The 16,343-nt window shown below is 38.7% G+C and overlaps 1 pseudogene; it reads left to right on the top strand.

Annotated features, from left to right (window-relative positions):
- The first annotated feature begins 3,911 nt into the window (after positions 1 to 3,911).
- Positions 3,912 to 5,746, top strand: LOC121459765 (annotated as a pseudogene).
- Positions 5,747 to 16,343: the final 10,597 nt, after the last annotated feature.

Here is a 16,343-nt window from a genome sequence, read left to right as displayed (position 1 = left end):
TCAGGGTGGGATCACTCTCATGGCATGGGTCTCAGGCTGGATCAATCATGAATTTGTGTGTCTGTGTCTGTCTCCATATGGTATGTACACATGAATTCAGTGACAGGGAGACCAGAAAAGGTCATTGGATTTGCTGGACTTGGAGTCACAGACAGCTGTGAGCTGCTTTATGTGAGTGGATACCTAAGTCATCAGCAACAGCAGTATACAGTCAAACACTGAGCTATTGGTCTAGCCTTTTACTTTTTTAAAATATGATAAATAAGGCATCTTTTCTTATAGTTGTTTGTTTGTTTTTGTTTCCTGAGAATAAAATCTTTAAATACTTACTTAGGCTGTTGGCCATTAGAAAACATTTTACTTAGCTAGCTAAGCAAATTATAATGTATATTATATATGCAGTTATTATCCTGATTCAGTTAAGTGCAAACTTCCTGCTCGGTTCTTACAATACTTAACCAAAATCAAAGTTTATCTGTGAGTATTTTAATTTAGGTTATAGTTTCAGTAATGTAGAAGTGAAGAAAAAAACTGAGGCAGGATATCAGATAGAAAATGCAAAGTGTCCTGAGTTCCATGTTGACCAGTGGTGATGCCATCCGAGGGACTTCTTTCAGAGAAACCAGACAACTACAGAAGTAACCCTGTAGTAACTTTCCATTAAACACCCAGTTAATGACTGTTCTTATAGAGCATTCACTTTGACTTTTAATTTTCTAGTTTAACAATTTCACATAAAACCTAATAAATGAATTACACAATTGAGGGTATGGTGCAGATGTAAGTATTAATACACCCACAAATTTACTTGGTATTGCTGTTTTTAATCGAAGACTGTTAACAGAAAGTAAACTTGAGTTGTGTAGCATGTAATGTTGATTAGCATTTATTTGGCTTATAAAGTAGTGTCTCTGAGAAATGCAATGTAGTGCAGACTATGGCCTTGAACAGGTTTTAGTGTAAGTGAAATGGACACAGTAGGTGACAGAATGGACACGGGTTGGAGTAAAATGCAACTGGTTATTTTCACAAATAGTTCATGGGAACTTTTCTTCTGGTTATATTCTTTTATATCAATGTTTTTATGATGGAGTTGTACTTTTAGCAGGTCTGAGAGTCAGATTCATGGCCTACTGCATGCTTTGAAACTATTGTACTACTGAGCTATGCGTACAGTTCAAATTCACTAAGGATGTATGCACTAAAGGGCATCTACAAAGGAAATGATAGACTTTACCCATGGGAGTTTGCTTTCTTTTTTTAAACTGATTTTTATTGAGCTCTACATTTTTCTTTGCTCCCCTTCCTGGCTCTCCCCTCATCTTCAATCCTCTCCCAACATCCAAATGCTCCCAATTTACTCAGGAGATCTTGTCTTTTTATACTTCTCATTTAGATTAGATCTATGTATGTCCTCTTAGGGTTCTCATTGTTGTCTAGGTTTTCTGGGATTGTGATTTGTGGGCTGGCTTTCTTTGTTTTATGTTTAAAAACTACTTATGAGTGAGTACATGTGATAATTGTCTTTCTGTGTTTGGGTTACCTCACTCCATTTTCTAGCTCCATCCATTTGTACCACATTTTCTTCAGTCGAGGGGCATTTAGGTTGTTTCCAGGTTCTGGCTATGACAAACAATGCTGCTATGAACATAGTTGAGTGTATGTCCTTGTGGCACGATTGAACATCCTTTGAATATATACCCCAAAGTGGTGTTGCTGGGTCTTGAAATAAGCTGTTTCCTAATTTTCTGAGAAATCGCCACACTGACATCCAAAGGAACTATACCAACTTGCACTCCCACCAGCAATGCAGAATTGTTCCCTTTTCTCCACAACCACTCCAGCATAAGTTGTCATCAATGTTTTTAATCTTGGACATTCTTACAGGTGTAAGATGGAATCTTGGAGTTGTTGTGATTTGCATTTCTACAAACATCATCTGTCCCAATTTTTAAGTTATCCACCCAATGAAGAATACCTCCTTGTGTTCCTCAGTAATTTGGAGGTACAAAATAAAGATACATAGCAAGGAGCATAAATTTCAGTATGCTAGCAAACTGACTGACACAAGGTGAAGGAAGAAGGGGGAAATGGATGAGGGGAAAGAATAACGAAGGAAAGATAAAGGAGAGAATAGAGAAAGAGACAGAGTAAGTGTGTGAGAGAAATGGCAAAAGGGGTAAAGAGGGAGGAAAAAAACACCCCGAGTTACAGCATTGGTTCCAATTGCTTTCTGTGGCATTTCCTCTCATCACAGACAATTCTAGCCCTAGAGTGACTGGTACATAGCTTTTCCTGTTCCTAAGTGCCTCAATATTAACTTCCAAGAATCTACAGAAAGAAAGAAACTCAAAGCCCAAGGACAGATCTTTCCACACGGGATTTAATGAGTGTCTAAGTAGTTAGTGAAAAATTTATATATTTATTTAAACAACTTTTTAAATTATCACTTACAGCATGGTTTTCAAAAATATATAATGAAAGCATTCAAAAGTCATTTTCATCTTAATATTACCTGGTCAAATGTTTTGGAGATGCTCCAATGAATCTTTCCCACTGTGGTGCAGTTCAACAGTGACTGAGATCACACAATGGCACAGGTCTCTTTGGCCCTTCATGAGATTATCCTTTCTTCACACCCCAGTGGACAGGGACTCCCATACCATATCTAGTGCTAACAAACAGCACAGGTATAAGGGGTCCAACAAAGCCCCAATCCTGGATGATATTTCAGAAATGACTCATGGTACTGATAGCATGCATTTGGTTGCACCTGAGACAATATGAGAACTGAGTCTACACTGAACTTCAAGAGTCTTACTCTATTTAACCAAAACATCTGGGTAAACAACCCTAGCCATGACCTTTAGTGCATTATCAAAAGTCCACCGCCAACAGGATTAACTTGACAACTTCCACCTAATCTAGCGAAAACCTGGAGTTTGTATCCTACACTGGAGGAACAGTAGTTGGCATGTGTGGATTGGGATTGCAAAACCCCTCTATTGTTGAACTGACTTAAACTTGATGTCCATATTACTTGCAACTAAGAACATTGTGGCTGATAGGCTGTACACACCATGAAATTGCACATCATTCAGAAACATTATTTTCCTTTGTTTTTTTTAAAGAAAGCTGAATTTGCCATCACAACTCTCACAGATTAAAGAAAGATCTTTTCTTGATGCTTCAGTGACCTTTTATTGGTTCTTGTTATTGATTTTACATTGATTCTGGCCAGTTTATTTATTCATTAACTAATGAAAGCAACATATGAACAGAAGAACCTCCTCCACCATTTCCCCTTTTCTGTTTAAACAAAAAGAAAAGCTTTAACATAGTAAAATTACATATATCAAAACAGGTATCAAGCAAGAATTACAGTTACAATATTTATATCTACTTTATCTTTTAACTATAAATTCTTCAACTCTATCAACGACTCCAGAAGGATATAATATTACCTACGTAAACTGGAAGTGCATTATAAACAACTTCCAAAACTCTAGAATTGACAGAGACATCTTGCTCTCTGGACAATCACCCAAAGTTCTTCTGTACCATTGGGGAATCCATCTTCAGCCTACAGGCCCATAATAATATATAGCAGACTTTTCCATGAAGGAGGAACCCCAAAGGATCGTCTCACCTTTAGCAAGTTTAGCAGTCATTTCTCTGTGGATCCTGCATGTTCAGTTTTTGCAGCATACCATGAAGCAGTCCAGGCAAGAGTAGTTTCTTGCCCAAACGTTTATTCAACTCCATAAGGAGTCTCTTTGATGCCCATCTTCCTATTGGAGTAGCTGGTGCTGCCAGGAGCAAATGTGTCTCACATTGTCATGAAAAGTCCCAAAAATTTTAAAACATTTAAATGCCATTTTCTGCCTTTACGTTCTCTCTCCCTCTCCCAACATGGCGGCCTCAGCAAAAAAGAAGAATAAGAAGGGGAAGACCATCTCCCCAACAGACTTTCTAGCTGAGGATGGGGGTACTGGTGGAGGAAGCACCTATGTCCCCAAACCAGTCAGCTGGGCTGATGAAGCAGACGACCTGGAAGGAGATGTGTCAACAACTTGGCATAGTAACGATGACGATGTGTATAGGGCACCTCCAATTGACCGTTCCATCCTTCCCACTGCTCCACGGGCTGCTCGGGAACCCAATATCGACCGGAGCCGTCTTCCCAAATCACCACCCTACACTGATTTCCTAGGAAACCTGCCCTATGATGTGACAGAAGACTCCATTAAGGAGTTCTTTAGAGGACTAAATATCAGCGCTGTACGCTTACCACGTGAACCCAGCAATCCAGACAGGTTAAAAGGCTTTGGCTATGCAGAATTTGAGGACCTGGATTCTCTGCTCAGTGCTCTGACTCTCAATGAAGAGTCTCTAGGTAACCGGAGAATTCGAGTGGATGTTGCTGATCAAGCACAGGATAAAGACTGGGATGATCGTTCTTTTGGTAGAGACAGAAATCGGGATTCTGACAAAACAAACACGGACTGGAGGGCCCGTCCTGCCGCAGACAGCTTTGATGACTACCCAGCTAGAAGGGGCGACGATAGCTTTGGAGACAAGTATCGCAATAGTTAAGATTCAGACCGGTATCGGGATGGATACCGGGATGGGTATCAGGACGGCCCACGTAGAGATATGGATCACTATGGGGCCGGGATCGCTATGACGACCGAGGCAGCAGAGACTATGACCGAGGCTATGACTCCAGGGTAGGCAGTGGCAGAAGAGCATTTGGCAGTGGGTACCGTAGGAATGATGACTACAGAGGAGGTGGAGATCGCTATGAAGGGATGACCGGTCATGGAGCTCCAGGGATGATTACTCTCGGGACGATTATAGGCGTGATGACAGAGGTCCCCCCCCCCCCAAAGACCCAAACTGAATCTAAAGCCTCGGAGTACTCCTAAGGAAGATGATTCCTCTGCTAGCACCTCCCAGTCCAGCCGAGCAGCTTCTATATTTGGAGGGGCAAAACCTGTTGACACGGCTGCTAGAGAAAGAGAAGTAGAAGAGCGGCTGCAGAAGGAGCAGGAGAAGTTGCAGCGGCAGCTGGATGAGCCAAAACTAGACCCCGGCCGCAGGAGAGACACCCAAGTTGGCGAAGTGAAGAAACTCAGGAAAGGGAACGATCAAGGACAGGAAGTGAGTCATCACAGACTGAGGCCTCAGCCACATCTGGTAGAAATACACGAAGGAGAGAGAGTGAGAAGTCTCTAGAAAATGAAACCCTCAATAAAGAAGAAGACTGTCACTCTCCAACCTCCAAACCTCCTAAACCTGATCAGCCTCTAAAGGTAATGCCAGCCCCTCCACCAAAGGAGAATGCATGGGTGAAGCGAAGCTCTAACCCTCCTGCTCGATGTCAGAGCTCAGACATAGAGCAGCAGTCAGCAGTCCCCCACAAGTGGTGGAGGGAAAGTAGCTCCAGCTCAATCCTCTGAGGACGGACCATCAAGGAAAGATGAAAACAAAGTAGATGGGGTGAGTGTCTCAAGAGGCCAAACTGGGAACTCCAGTCGCGGTCCTGGAGACGGAGGGAGCAGAGACCACTGGAAGGAGTGGGAAGGATAGGAAAGAAGGCAAAAACGATAAAGACTCGAGATCTGCACGTGAGCCAAAGAAACCTGAGGAGAGCCTGGCCTCTAAGTTCAGCTCTGCAAGCAAGTATGCTGCTCTCTCTGTGGATGGTGACGATGATACTGAGGGAGACAACCACACTGAGTAGACCTCCACACGCTGTGCTTTCTTCTATTCTCCACCCCGGAACACTCAAGGCCAAATCAAACCTCTATCCAGACAAGAAAAAAATAAAACTCACCATCTCCTGGAAAAAAAAAATAAATAAATAAATAAATAAATGCCATTTTCTGAAGATCTCTGAAAGATTTGAAGAATACATAACTAACTGAAATATATCTCTATACATCTAGAAAATCTAACTAACATGACTATAATCTTAACTATTAACCTATATTCCAATTATACATTACATTTTTAAATAAACTACATAATCCCAACACCTTAATCAAGATCAGAAATGCATATACATATAACAAAATTGACCTTAAATTTGTATCAAAAAAGCAAGATCCATATCAATACAAATCTCTAAAGCATATCCCCCTATAAATGTAAACAAACATTTACAAACAAATTTGGGAATATGGGCATAATTCTGTCCAAACTTTTTCCTGCTGATTTGGGGCACTGTTAATCAGGTCTTTTATGGTGCATCCTGTGTGCTAGGTTAATCTCAGTCACCACTTGTGTGAATTAACTTTTTGAGGGTGCTCACATCAACATTTCAGGGGAACATGGTCTATCAAACCATATTGGTCTATAAGCAATCCACAGGTTCTCAACTTCTATGAAAACAAAAGAAAAACCTCTTTTCCAAAGCAAAATATTCTTAGACTCAAATTTTTGAATCAAGATACCTTTAGAACCTATATGCTAGATTAGCTTAGCAGCCCATGCAATGAAGTATCTCTCTGTACTTAGCTTCTTCACAGACAAAAATATTCAAAGATAATACAATAATGTACACAATCCAGACTCCATGTATTTTCCATTTTTACATGGCTTATTTTTCTTTTTTTTAAATCTTTATAGTGTTTATTTTTTTAATTTATTTATTTATTAAAGATTTCTGTCTCTTCCCCGCCACCGCCTCCCATTTCCCTCCCCCTCCCCCAATTAAGTCCCCCCCCCCTCAGCCCGAAGAGCAATCAGGGTTCCCTGCCCTGTGGGAAGTCCAAGGAACCCCCACCTCCATCCAGGTCTAGTAAGTTGAGCATCCAAACTGCCCAGGCTCCCACAATGGCTTATTTTTCTTTACTCCTTTTAATCTATGACTATCTTACTTTGTCTCTTTAAAGACTTTACCTTTTTTTTAAAGCATTAACTTTATTTTATGACTCTATACTCTTTTTATTTTCTCTTTCAAGCCTTACATACATTTATCCAACACTGTGACCCATTTAGAGTTCTTGAATCTGTCCTATTGTGAATCTGTAATTCTTTACTATCCAGGAGCACTTCTTAAAATGCTAAGTGCTTCTTAAAAACTTAAGTTGCACCATTAGTAGGGGTTATACAGTACCACCTGTTTGTCTGCCCAGTCTAAAACTTAAGCTCTGCTATCATTATGATAAATACAGTAGTTCCTGCTCGCTCTGCACAGTCCAGCATGGCAGAACTGCTTGTGCCTCTGAGCCAAGCACTCCACCCCACTTCCAGGCATACAGTGAATCCACATTGCCATCAAACAAGCCGTTGTGCTTTACTCACAAACCACAACCAAATGCTCTGTCTCCAGCAAGAGACAGAGTTTGTGCTAGCAGCATAGCCCAGAAAGCTGGCATTTTAAAACCACCACTTCTTTCCTGATGAGCTGCTGAATCAGGAAAATCTCTCCTAAAGGAGCTTCAGCTCACCAATAACAAACAGCAAAAAACTGTGTTAAACTCTATTTTTTTTCTAGAATTTCATTTTCAAACTCTCTCAGGTTTTATAGTCAACCACATAGGAGCTCCAGTTGTTGTAAGGAGAGGGCCCACTTGGTACAGAAGAACTTTGGGTGACTGTCCAGAGAGCAAGATGTCTCTGTCAATTCTAGAGTTTTGGAAGTTGTTTATAATGCACTTCCAGTTTACATAGGTAATATTATATTCTTCTAGAGTTGTTGATGGAGTTGAAGAATTTATAGTTAAAAGATAAAGTAGATATAAATATTGTAACTGTAATTCTTCCTTGATGCCTGTTTTGTTATGTAATTTACTATGTTAAAGCCTTTCTTTTTGTTTAAACAAACAGAAAAGGGGAAATGGTGGAAGAGGTTTTTCTGTTCATGTGTTGCTTTCATTAGTGAATGAATTGGAAATAAATTAGGAAACTGCCTTGGCAGAACTTAGGTAGGCAAGGAAAACAGAACTGGAGGCTGGGAGGAAGAATGCAGAGTCAGAGAGAAGCCATGGATCTCTGCCTGAGACAGATGCTGATTAGAATCTTTCCTGGTAAGCCACTGCCAAGTGGCAATATACAGATTAATAGAAATGGGTTAAATCAAGATGTGAGAGTTAGCCAATAAGAGGCTAGAACAAATAGGTCAAGCAGTGATTTAATTAATACACTTTCTGTGTGATTATTTTGGCTGTAAGGTGGCCGAGATGAACAAGCAGGTCCCCTCCTTACAACAATCAAGGAATATCCACTGAACATGGCCTAACAAGATACAAGATGCAGTAAGCATCTTAAGCACCAATGGATTCATACCAATAGAAAGAGAGCTTTAATTTTAGAAGCCATATTGTGTACTCTGCCAGTTATGTTTATTTTCCTGAAAGCTATTTTCCCTGAATAATATATTTCAAATCTCATAAGAGGAGATCTTTGCCAGTCAGCCCTGTAATTTTTTCTTTTTCTATATTATAATGCTAACACCATTAGAAGGCTAAAGGCATACTTTCTTTTATCCACAGTTTACTGGGGACTTTGTTGGTTGTTATAAGAACATATAACATCTGGGTTTTTAAGAACAGCTTGGTGAAGTTTGAACCACAACTATACATGAAATTGACTTTGTTGCTTAAATTAGAACTTTAAGAACATATTTAGAGCACATTTCTTCAATATCATGTTGCAATTGTTCCTTATGATTCTCCTAGAGTTTTTGAAATGGGCTAATTGAGTATTTAACCAATTTTATGGGGAACTTAATCTCTTTATTTCTCAGTTCCAAGACGAAGAATGTGACCAGTTTGCATCTCAGAGTCTACGTTAATAGCTGTGGATGTGAAGTCCCTTGCCACATCTGAGCTCATTTTAGTATTTTAATGAAGAAACAAAGTAAGCAGGGATTGAACTACACAGAGTAGAGTCCTTAGAAGGACAGCGTAATGCATTACAGTGTTTACTTTCAGGGGAATTGTGAGAGTTGCCAGCCAATCAATTCTTTGTTTAAAAGTGTACTGGGATATGTATTTCCTCCATTAGGACAATCGGAAACCTGAGCAAGTGAGGAACCTGGAGGCTTGATGGCATTTTGGGGATTTGATCCATATCTCATTTCACCCAGACCAGATTAAGTTGTTGGTTCTAATTAGAAAAAGAAATCTCTGGGAGATATTTCAAACAAATTATTTTACTACCTAAGACATTACAGAAACATAATTAAGGGTTCTAGGTAGGCTGTGTAATTTGTTTAAGTATTGCTTTTAACTTAATACCCTTGAGACTTTAGAAAAATTCCCATGAAAATATAGTAAATTAGTGTCAAAATTATTGTCCAAGTGTTAATTTGAGGGAGTACCACATATATGTAAAGGTGTGTTTTAAAATTTTATTTCTAATGTTATTGTTATATAATTATTTCTAATTAATATTTCACAGATTCTTATTAAATAAGGTAAACTCTCAGAAAATTAAATACCCTTTCCTTATAAAAGAGGGTTTGGCACTGTGTTTAATATAATTCTTAGGAACCTTGCATATATAGATATATGATTTAACACTGAGTTATATATATTCAATTACTCAATCAAAGACATCGCCATCTGGTTTGATGTTATTTATTTGTTTCCAGTAAACAATGTCTCCAGTGTACAGCATGCATTAAAGTGAGTTAGATATGTATAACACAATGGTAGTTATCACAACTAAATTTTCCTTATCAATTTGAAATAATCTGTTACTGGATTTCTGCATTAACTAGAGGAGTTACGAGTTTAGGGAACACAATTATTTTGTGTATCCTCATATTTAGACATACTTCTTGATTCATGGTGTATTATGTTTGCCCAACACAACTGATACATCAGCTTGTGTCACAATTTTCATAGCATTTATGAATTTAAGGGTCACAATCAAGACATCAGTTTGTATCTATGGAACTGCATTTTATAGATTAGTTCACTAATATGTAGCAGAATTAAGTCAGGTTTCCAGGTTAGAAGGTGAGAAGTCTGGTTTGCTACTATTCATGTTTTTAATTACTCACCACATAATTCTTTGTCCCAGTACACTATTGACTTGAAGTCCCCCGAGAACAGCAGACTTTGTCATTGACTGCAGACATCAGGCTCAGATCTAAGTCTTCATTATCCCTTGAATCATAGGATCAAATCATATTTTTAGTGATTTCCCTTGTGTGCTTTTATTGCAGACATACTCAGTCCATTGCTCTTTTCATGCATATCTTCCATCTGAAGCATACAGGAGCAACTTGCCTGCAATCAACTTCAGAGCAGTTAGGAGTCTACTTTTATTAAAGAACTGACTTGGGATTAAGGAGATTACTCATGAAGAACAAGAACTCATTAACTTTATTCTGTTCTTCAAGTACCCACTCAGAACATGCTAACAAGTAACCCAGGATGAATCAAGGTAATTAAGGCGAGCCTTAATTCATTTACTTTTATGAAGCCTGACTATATTAGGTACATAATGAATGCATATTTTCTCTCTGTTTTGAACACCACATGGAAGCTGCAATCATCTCATTGCAAACATCTCTGTGAGCAGCATAAACTTTTGGCTTCTGGAAATCCACCATCTCCACATTCTGTGGGTCTCCTCAGTTCCTCAGAAGTCAAGAGGATTCCTTTTATACCCTGATCCTTTCCTGGTGCTGGCATGTCGTGTTGGTCAGTCTATGAAAATTGCACGTAATTACTTTTACTCCATGTGGAAATTTTGCATTTGAACTCGTCACCTGTTTTGAATTGAATGATAAAGAATCCATTTCTTTACACACTTTCACTTCAAGGCCTCTGACTTTTTTAAAAAACTGTTAAATAACTACAGAGATGTTCTAGTTTGTAACATATTCAGAAAGTTGTAATCCTCATGCATGCTAGTAGAAGTTTATAAACACACATGTTTATATGCAGTCTTTACAATATATCAAAGATATTAAAAGTAAAAGAAGACACTAGTTTTAACAGAATGCCTGTTGACTGTCTTTAGTCATATTCTTACTGTTTGAGAGTCAGGGATCAATTGCACAGATTTTACAGATAAAATTGATTTGAAAAACTAAATTCACAAGACCAAATTAATGAAGATTCTAAAGAGCAGAGAGAGTGCAGAGACCCAACTTGTCTTTCTTTAGACCCTATCATATGCTTGCTTTTCCAGGCTCTTTCCTGCCTCTTGTTCCGAGTAAGCATGGGAATTGTAGAAAATGGAAAAGTTACACCCAGGAAGAAAGTCCATATGGAATGTCTTTTCTGTATCAGATGCTAACATTGGCTTTTGTTTGAATAAAAAATAGATTTGTTCTATTAACCTATCAATATTTAGGAGTTTCTCTACCATCACCTAAGCATAGAAATTACTTTGTATTGTATTCTAATTGCGTTCAAGTCATTACCTGATCTACTTTGTACTTTTTGTGAAAGGAGCTAATCCATTACCTCAACACATGTACGGAGAATCTGCTACTTACAGTCTCCACTTTCCGAATCAGGGTTGATTGTTAAAAGTCAATGATTCTAATTCATAGCAATATGAAATATGAGTTCCATGCTGTTGTCAGAGATAAGACAGGACCAAAGAAAGTCACTCTGTTACCACAGCTGAGACCATTGTGTTCAGATATTCTATTAATTATTCTCAAAGTGCATCCATTAGTTATCTAAATTTATGTGCACAACAGCCAGAGAAATATGTACTGTCATCATATCTGTTGGACATCTGAGAGAATAAAAAGAAGGAAATTTATGTGATGTCACTAGTCACAGACCGACCTCCTCTGGAATGCATACACATCTGTCTTACCTTTTCTTAGACCATATGCTATAGTACTCATACCATGATAGACATTTACCATGGTCTCAACTGCACAGATCAAAATGAAATGAGTATTTTGCTGTGCTGATTGCTGACAATTATTTCTGAACCTATTGTTTAAAGTAAAGCATTTTTCACTTTTGATCAGGAATCCACTCGAGGATGTTATATAGAGCAGTTTTTCTCATGTTTACTTAATCCCATTAAAATAATCAATATCAATTCATAATTATTAATGTACACAAGCACTTCACAGCCATGGTTTTTGTGGATTCTTCTAAAGATTTCATTTCTTTCCTTTTTTTTGTCCTGAGATAGTGTTTCTCTGTAGCTTTAGAGCCTGTCCCGGAACTACTTCTTGTAGACCAGGTTAACCTCAAACTCACAGAGATCTGCTTGCTTCTGCCTCCTGAGTGCTGGGATTACAGGCATAGGCCACAACCGCCCCCACTTCTTTCCTTTTTTTAATAAAATTTTCCATTTCTTGAGGGATTATCTATTATATCTTGTTATATAAATATCACAAGGTCACTGATGCACAGAGCTCTGATGAAAACTTGCGCTATAGATTTTCTCACTATTACAAGAAATCAATCAAACATCATAGCATTGGCATTACAAAGGGAAATAGACACAAATGAAGACAGAGCAGTGAGAGCAAATAGAGTTTGGATGTGAATACTTGCAACAACATCCAACTTGTTATTGATGAAGTTATAAAGACCACACATTTTAGAATGCCTGTTTTTCAGAAGATTATTAGAAAATTGTGTATCCACATGCAGAACTGTATACTACTTTGAGTCCTACTTCTCACCTCTTGTAAGAAAAATGGGTCCGGTGGCATATTCCTTTAATCCCAGCACTCAATGGGGCAGAAACAAGAGGATCTCTTACTTCGAGTTCTACTTGGTCTGCACAGAGTGTTCAGAACAATCTGGCCTCAGTTAAGTAAAAAACAAACAAATAAATAAATTTATTCACTTGAAAATAAATATTTATTTTTTAAATAATTTAAAAATATTTATTTATTTAAGAAAAGAAAAAATCATCACAGCCTGTAAAACACTTGGTAAATATATAAACATAATACATGAAATAGGGAACTTGTTAAAGAAAATTTTTAGAAAATTATGAAGGAAATTCCAATTAAATCCAGGATATTTTAGATACACGTCCCCAAACGCTTAGCAAAACAACAAAAGCTGACCTTCTTTAAAACTGGGGCTAAGCTAGCCTAAATTCCGTATAGCGAAAGAAGAGTGTGCAGACAACCTAGAAGGGGGGAAAGTATTTTCCAACCATGCATCTGATAAGGACTAATATCCATATTATACAAATAGTTTTAATAGGTACATGGAGGGACATAATCTATTTTATGTTGACAGCTGGTCTTAACTGATGTTTCTGTAAAGAAGGTAGAGGATAAGAAGTGACAGATAGGGAAGATAAGACCAATATATGTAACAAACATGTCTAAAATGTGGTAACTAAACTCTGTTTTGAATGATTAATATATAACAATAAAAGGGGGAAAGAGAATAGATGACAAAGTTGTTTGAAAAAAATCAGCTTCATTAATATTTAAAAAATCAAATAAATACCAAACTCAGTGCCTCCCTCCAGGAAAACAAACAAAAAAAAAACTACTATTAAAAACACTACCAGGAGCAAGTCCTGAAAAGGAAGTGAGTACAGGGGCCCCGTGTACTTCTGGGATAGAAACACATATGAAGACAGCTATCGGTGGGAGCTAAATGTTCCATGGTGTTGGAGATTTTTCTAGTTTTATTTCTGTTTCTGTGAAGAAGTACTCTGACAAGAAGCAACTGAGGGAGGAAAGGACTTACTTGTCTTACAATTTCAAGTTACAATTCAGCCTTTGGGGAATGTCAAGGCAGGAACTCAAGTTACTAGTCACATTACATCCACAGTCAAGAACAGAGAGGAAGGAATAGATCTTTGATTGTGATGATAAATAAATAAGGCCTTTGTTGCGGAAACCCCTTTAGTCATTAGCCTTATAGATACTGGTCACAAAAAACACAAACTAGGCTAAATAAGGAGAACCCAAAGAAAAACATATAGGCATCCTCCTGAATATTAACCTTCAGCAAGCAATGAAAGGAGACAGAGACAGAAACCCACATTGGAGCACAGGACTGAAATCTCAAGGTCCAAATCAGGAGCAGAAGGAGAGAGAGCACGAGCAAGGAACTCAGGACCGCGAGGGGTGCACCCACACACTGAGACAATGGGGATGTTCTACTGGGAACTCACCAAGACCAGCTGGCCTGGGTCTGGAAAAGCCTGGGATAAAACCGGACTCTCTGAACATAGTGGACAATGAGGACTACTGAGAACTCAAGAACAATGGCAATGGGTTTTTGATCCTACTGCACGCACTGGCTTTGTGGGAGCCTAGGCAGTTTGGATGCTCAACTTACTAGACCTGGATGGAGGTGGGGGTTCCTTGGACTTTCCACAGGACAGGGAACCCTGATTGCTTTTTGGGCTGAGGGGGGGGGACTTAATTGGGAGAGGGGGAGGGAATTGGGAGGCGGTGGCAGGGAAGAGACAGAAATCTTTAATAAATAAATAAATTAAAAAAAACACAAACTAGGAGAAATTGACTGGAGACTCTTAATGACTTCCAAATTTGCTAGGAGACATTGCCAATCTATGGCCTACTATTGGGATAAATCCTGATGAATTGATTAATTTAAGCAAAACTTTAGATGGTGACAAGGACTTAAATAGTCCAGGTGTTGTAAGAGGCCATTTGTTGGTTCCTGGCTGCTCAGCCCCAAAAATAATCACACAGAAACTATATTATTTAAATCACTGCTTGTCCCATTAGCTCTAGGTTCTTATTGGCTAACTTTCACATCTTAATTTAACCCATTTTCATTAATCTGTGCATCACCATGAGGTCTTGACCTACCAGCAAAGTTTCAGGGTGTCTGTCTCCTGTGGTAGCTCCATGGCTTCTCTCTAACTCCTCCTCCTTTCTCCCAGCTTTCTCTTTAGTTTTCCCTACCACCTCTATTCCCTGTGCAGGCCAAAGACAGTTTCTTTATTAACCAATGGTATTCACAGCATACAGAGGGAATCCCACATCACCCAGGGAATTATCAGCTGAAGCTGAAAGATAACTGAATTTGATTGAAGAGAAATTACAGGAGACACACGTGGGTCATGTGGATGATAATCTTAGTTGCATTCTGGTCATATTACGATCCAAATAGTCCTCCCTACAGAAATTTTAATGAAGAGTAAAGATATTATCTTAGAATGGATCTATTTACCACATAAACCAAGTAAAAAAAACTAAAAACTATTTGGAAAAGGTCTCTGAGTTAATTATAAAAGGAAAATTGAAACTTTATTAATTAACAGCAGAAATTATAGTACCTTCTAGTAATGATAAAATCTCTAGATAATTGGGGTCATCTATACTGTACTTTTTACTGTGGTTCAAATGCCTTGGGCTAATTGTTCCCATTACATACATAATTGTTCTGCATCACCTCAAGATACCTGCAAAATGTTTGTGCACTTTATGAATGGCTTTTTGTTCCCACAGAACAAATCTATCACCCTATAAAATCTAGCGTTTGATACAACTTGTTATTATCATTAGTGTTGTTACCAGCCCATGCCTATCTCCCAGAATTATTCTTCTGTCTTCCTTATGTCAGACACCTTTCTTTTCTTCATTTGCACTGGTACCGAACATTGTCCAGCAGTAACTGGACATTGTCCAGAGGTAACTGCATGATGATAGTGTTAAATAAAGGATCAGTATAAAAAGAAAACATCTGTGAACTCACCCCTCACTCCTCTATCTCAGTATTGAAATTGGTTATTTTTTTTTTTGCTTTATTTTCAATTTTCTACTTTAACAATAAATTTCAGCTGATTCCTGAACATTTTGGATATGATTAGACAAAACTGTATGTGCTGTTCACAACTTTGTCTTCCCTGACACCATCTCCACAGAGCTCGGGGAACTCTTACTGCCAGGCAGGGCAGATCTTTGGTTGGCATCTGAGGCATCGCTTGCTGCTGAGGAGCAGCAACAGGAATCTGGCTTCCCTGATCCCATTGACTGGGCAGAGGGAGAATGCTGACTCAGGTGTGGTAGAAATGCCTATGTCCTCCAGGACCAACACAGGGCAAGGTGTGGACCCTGCCCAGGAGCAGTGAGGGCTAGGCTTCCCTGTTAGTGTTGTAGATGAGCTGGAAGCCATGTCCCCTTACACAGGCAAATCTGAAAAGCAAAGGTCCTCCAAGTTTCTACAGCTGAAATGTGTCAAGCTGCTGCTTTCCAATGGTGCACTGCAGTAGCTCAGATGACAGCCAGGTAGCCAGTCTCCCTAAGCCGGTGTGCTATGTTTCACTGAAGAAAAAGGAGAGATTTATCAAAGTTTACAAATAACAATACCCCCTCCCCAAATTTTGTTTTCAAAATTCCTCTTTTTCCTATTTCATAGTCTTTCTGTCTGTTTTTCTGTGCTGTGCATTGACAC

This window comes from Microtus oregoni, unplaced genomic scaffold (assembly GCF_018167655.1).
Source record: "Microtus oregoni isolate MIOR12 unplaced genomic scaffold, Mior012 000019F_ref0000042, whole genome shotgun sequence".
Lineage (NCBI taxonomy): Eukaryota > Metazoa > Chordata > Mammalia > Rodentia > Cricetidae > Microtus > Microtus oregoni.
Note: the sequence above shows the minus strand (reverse complement) of the source record. Positions and strands in the feature narration are given on the sequence as shown.